Genomic DNA, 6,000 nt, shown 5'->3' with positions numbered 1-6,000 from the left:
AGAATCCGTTTAATTTATGAATATATCACAGCATATGTTCATCTACATACTGGTGGCCTCGTACGCTTCATAAATGGACTGTTATCTGTGTAACAATTGATTTTACATGTTGGCATGAAATGAAAAGTGCAGAGAGTGGCTGTGTGAAACGCAGCGTTTTTGCAGATGCGATGCTTGGAGAAAATACAGCTATGTTTTGCAGCTAGTGATGTTTTGAAAGCTGAAATTGAGAGTCAATATGTCTGTTTAAAAGCTGATTTGTACATCTGTTGTGTAATTTTAAGATGGGTTTGTGTTAAAACGCTTTATTCTGTTTAAACTGTGGTCCAGACGTGGTTCTGGTCCGGCTCGGTTCTGATAAGTTCGAACGAGTTGTTTTAGATGGTTGGAGAGACGTTTTAAGGACTGAGCGAAGTCTCAGTGGAGCTTTGAGAGCTTATTTGTTACATTTTTGACAGAAAATAGTGCATTTTGAAAGTTAATGGACAGAAAGTTGACCGGACTTGTTCAGGCTAATGCTAACAAAGATAGCTAGAATGACGATCCGTGATTGGTTGAAAACAGCTGAGTTGGGTCGCCCTGATTCGCTGAGAAATGAGTGACGTGTCTGCGTCACTTCCTCTGAGTCAGCGATATAAAACCCACCCCCGCTGTTCGTCTCTGTGATTGGTTGAGAACGGCCGTGTGGAACACTCTGATACGCTGAGAAATGAGTGACATGTCTGCGTCACTTCCTCTGATGTCAGGTTGTAAAGCTCGGTTGAACCGAAGCCTTTTCTGTGCTTAAAATCACTAAATGTGCCGTGCCACATGTCCCCAAAACTCATGTTTCATGCAAAGAAGTCGTGCTTGTTGAAACAACGCCACGTTTAAGCTTTAAATCCGTTCAGAAATGTTGATTTAACCGAGTTTAGCCGATGCTAATTTTAAGCTAAAAAGCTAACAACAGGATGTCAACAGAACGTCCACAGGAAGTTGTCATAGGCTCCTGCTGGCATAAAGCTAACACCACCACCTGCTGTTGAAGAGGAGTATAACAGTTTTCCTGAAGAGGGACTGATAATTCCTCATAATTTTTCTTTTTCTTTTCACCACCTGGTTTAATGAGTAACTGTTGAAATAGCGAATTTCTGGAAAAGAACGGCTTAAAAAGCGTTTTTACACTGATGTTGCTGTGAGACTTTCAGAAAAATTGCAGGTTTATAAAAATTCAGTGCTTTAGAGTAAAAACCACTGAGAAGCTTGGTAATCTTGTATCTGTTAAAAATAAGCACATTAAAAAGTAACACTGCAGAGAAGCATTTACTTAAATATTCATGAATTGGGGTAAAACCTACGAATAGGTGCCCACATTTGAATAAGTTGACTTATAACAGTACTTTTGTGTAAACCCAGAGCTTAAAAAGTGTGTGAAACTCACTGCTCACTTGAATACAAATATTTACCTGTTGAAATATCTGAAGCTGGCAACTGTTTTAACCAGATAAAGTGCTGAACAGTGAATGACCATGGCTGATGGAACTGAAAAGAATATTGAGACCAAAATGGAATGGTTAGAGAAAGCGTTAGCAATGCTAACGGAATCTTTAGTTCCATATGATAAACAGGTGGAGAGCATGAACCCAAAAGAGTTATTGGACAATCTGATGGAGGTTTCAGAGAGTGTGACCTCTACAGAAATTACAAAGTCAAGCTATGAAAAGCTGGCTAAAATGGCAATCTTGCTGAAAGAATCATTCTATACAGTGGTAGAAAAAGCTGACGACCTTGAGATAAGGTTAAACAGCGAAAAAGAGGTGGTTCAGGAAACTGAAGAACACTTCCTTCAATTTAAAAGTGAACACGAGGTCCTCACAAAAAAACATTCTGAACAGATGTTTCAATCACAGCAAGATGCACGTGCAGAAATTGATTCACTGAACAGCAAAATACAGTTACTTAATGTATCACTATCTGAAGCCAGGGATGCTAAAGAGCTGTTGTCCAGAGAATACTTTGCATTAAGACGGGATCACGTCGTGACAGTGTCACAAGTGTCCCGCTGCAAAGCTGAGATAGACGTGCTTAAAACACAACTTTGCCATGCAGAAAGGAAATATGGTGAGAGGCGTGGACAGAATGTGGAGACACACTGGGTTTCAGAACCAAATCTCCTCACATCACACACCCCTCCATCCATACCTAAAGTGGTAGGGACAGACCTGAACAGGTTTTCACTACCAACCATGCAACAGCGTGCATGGAAACTTCCTCTTTCAATAGATGTTCTGCTAAAACTCTCAAAATATGTACAACGCTTTGTACCGGGACCAATGGGTTCAACTGGAACAAAAGCGTACCTCAAAGACATTGAATTCAGATTGAATGGTTATCCTAATGCTACGGTTGAGGATAAAATCAGTCTGATAAGGCTCACTTCGGACAGAGAGGTGTTCACCTTCATCGAGCGTCTACCTGATGCAACGAGAAAGGATTACAACCTTCTGTGTGAAGCTTTGATCAGAGAGTACGACCCCTGCACGGGACCTGCTGGTTTCCCAGCAGCTGACAAGGTCACGCAGGGCAAGAATGAACATCCAAAAGTCTATTACAAAAGAATCTTCCAAGCTTAATTTGGTTACAGAAATGAAACCGGAATGGAGGAAGAAGAAGGTTTTAAATATGTTTTCAGCAAAAATCTTCACACTGACATACGCATGTCAGTACAAATTATGGCAAATTTCAGAGAAAAATCCATCAATGAGATTAAACAATGTGCTGTGAATGTGTTTGAGGCATGTTCTCATGCTAAGACGCCCATAGAGGTGTTTCCTGGTATAAAGGTTAAACCCCACTCCCTAGAACTGGACGGATGGAGTGCTTTGACCCCTCCTCCTAAAACAGGCGAGAAAAAGCAGTATTTTCAAACTAACAAACCGCGTCATGAAGTTGCACGCTGGGACAAAAAAGCTCCTCTTTCAGAGGATGAACGTGATTATCGTAAATGGGGTATGCGTAGGACGCAAAGATATGGGAACCAAGAGGACCCATATTATCAGGGGATGTCCGAAAAGGAACCCCCAAAAGACGTACCTAACCCTCCCCCACCTCGGACGAAACGAACCGAGGCGATAAAATCACAAAAGTTCCAGATACAAGGCCCTACACCTCTGAGCTCGGAAGAGACAGAGAAAATACGCAGGTTTTTGGAAACTTTGAAAAACGCTGAAATGGGAATCCAACCTGGAGCACTGTGTAGTGATGTGATTGCTACTAAATCTGAAGGCGCGAATGACAACATTACAGATGTCGGTGGAACACACCAAGATATTGCTGTTGTTGCCTCCAACAACCCCTCATCGGACGAAGGGGGGGTAAACTCACACACAAACGATGATGAGTCATCGTAAGCTGAACACTCAGAACCTGATTTTCATGATTTTGAACTAGGCATTCCAGTTCTGGGAGGACTCCCAGATAACCTGGTACCGAGTCAAGAAGCTGGGCCAGTATGTTTCACGAAACCAACACAGGCCATAGCTCTTTTCTCAACCGATGACGTCGACCAAGGGCCTCAAACCTATGGTGTCTTACCCATAGACAGGTCCGACGACTCAGAAAGGGATTCGTTGGAGCTCCCCAAGGAGCAAGAACCCTCATCAGTCTCATCACAGATTGAACAGGTGGTCGCCCAAGCCGACACTCTGACATCTGATGAAGAAAGAGACAAACTTCGCCAAGTTCTTTTAAAATATGAAAAGTCATTTTCAACTGACCCAGACATCATCCAACTTCAGAAGTTGGATGATCCTGCAATTAACTCGATGATACTGTATCTGACTGACCCAGACAAATACACTCCATCGAAAGGCGAACTGGATTCCAATCCAGGCCTAAAAGTCCTCTTTCAGCTGCGCAAACAGTTAAAACTACTCAAGGACAACCTAACTTTAGCTCATGGAGCGACGTCCTCACCCGTGTTCGCGGTCTCCCATGACCGAAGGGAGGTGACGCCAGTTAGGATAATGCTACCAGACGCGATAACGTGAGCAAATCTGACATTCAGAGTGAGTGACGCACCGAAACGTCGTTTTCTAGTTGCTTAATCACTGCTTTCGTCAATGTTGAAACGTTGTTTTACTGGTTGCTTAGTCACTGTTTTTGTCGATGTTGAGACATCGTTTAATTGGTTTTTGGTATTGTTTCTGAACACCCCAAGTAAGAATGAATTTTGTGTGTAGTTAAGTTAGAGACTAAGAGGCCTTTAACCATGCCAACATGCAGTTCATTCGTTAAAATGTAATCTTTGCGGAGTCAATGTAGATTACTGCTACCTTAAGTACCATAATCTACATTGGTCTCACAACGCTTAAGCCGAACCTACTCGAACAATTCTATTCGGGGGGATAGCTAATTCTTTTTGATGAGTCTCGCCATAGACTTCCAAAAACATTTATGGGGAAACCAAACACCAAATCTCAAGTCGTTCGTCTAAAAGACAACAGACAATTGAACCAAACTATATTTTACCATGTAAATCTAACTTAAACCAAGTTAGGAATGGAAAAATAGTTTGGAACACTCTTCTATAGGTATAGACCCCTATAACTACCCTTTTCAGCATGTTCCATCCCTTAACTGGTAGCTGTAGCTGTTCCCAATCATAATAGCTTACACACCAGGTGCATATAGTTTAAGGCCTTATGTAAAATCCCCTTCATAAGCCCACCTTAAACCACATAATTGCATGTCACATTGAACCAGAACGGCATCGACTGGACATCCACCCAGCGACGACCTTCGCTGGAGGAGACCTGCAATCCTGACGTTGGTCTCCACTCTTCATCCAGTGGCCGCATCTTCAGTTCAATCCAAGGGAACCCCTCTGTATGCTGATCAATCAAACACCTTCATTCGTTGTGGATTTACCGTTGTGGATTATATGACTTTTTCCAATGGATTACAGACTCTGTTTCCAAGGGGTTAAAGCATTGACACAATGGAATTACCAACAACATTATGGAATTATCATCAACACAATGGAATTACCAAGAACATTGTGGAATTACCGCCTTTGACCTTTGTTTTCCTTGCTGGATTACATCAAGCTCAAGGACATTCGAAGGCGTAAGTTCATGTTGGAATTCATCCCCATGGACAGGCGATGATTTCCAAAGGGGGGACTGTAGTGAACTAGGCCTGAGGTCAAATCCTGACCTTAAGGACCTTATGGGACAGAAACTGTATTTCATTGATTTGAGTCCAGAAACACAAGATTAAGTCATCCAGAGACTTTCTAAGTGTCCTGCACTGATCAATTGAAAGAACACTCTTTTTCTATTATCATTACTATTTTACAAATGTTTGATAATCAAAGTGTGTTTAGTTCAAACCATTTTTAGATGTTGAAGTGAACTAATCATTTTTAATCAACTGTGAAACAGTATTAGTGATTTTTAATCCTCATGCAAAGTAGAAATCATGTTAAGGTCTGTTACAGAGTAATTATGCATTTTCTGATTTTCTGTCTTTGAATGAGTAAGTGTAAGTTGGTCCAAGGTTGGAGTCAAACGCAAAACAAGTTGTTGGAACGAACTGTCATGTTTTAAATCCTCTCAGACGTAAATATAGAGGCTGGCACCTGTTTTCCCCCAACTTGCCTAAATATTCCTCTCGTCTGTCTTTAAAACATTTTCAAGCTGTTCCATAACATTCTTGCTGTTTTTCTGACTCCTAGTGACCTCTTACGTCACAAAAACACACCCCTGTCTGGTCGAAACGACCAATCAGGAACCTCCCAAGTGAACCGGAAATAGAACTCTTTAAATGTCGGTACTTCCTAGTTCAAAGCAGTCGGGTGGAGAGTTTGCAGAGCTTCGGTCGCTTCAGGCTCCGGCTTCAGTTTTGCAGCTCCAGTGCTGGGAGAACAGAAGTCCAGGCATGATCCGCAGTTCTTCCGAGTCTTGTGGGGATTATGACAGCTTCCACCTCTGAGTGGAACTTCTGACGGACTCCACTCAT

This window comes from Nematolebias whitei, chromosome 4 (genome assembly GCF_014905685.2).
Source record: "Nematolebias whitei isolate Nwh7 chromosome 4, NemWhi1, whole genome shotgun sequence".
Classification (NCBI taxonomy): Eukaryota; Metazoa; Chordata; class Actinopteri; order Cyprinodontiformes; family Rivulidae; genus Nematolebias; species Nematolebias whitei.
Note: the sequence above shows the minus strand (reverse complement) of the source record.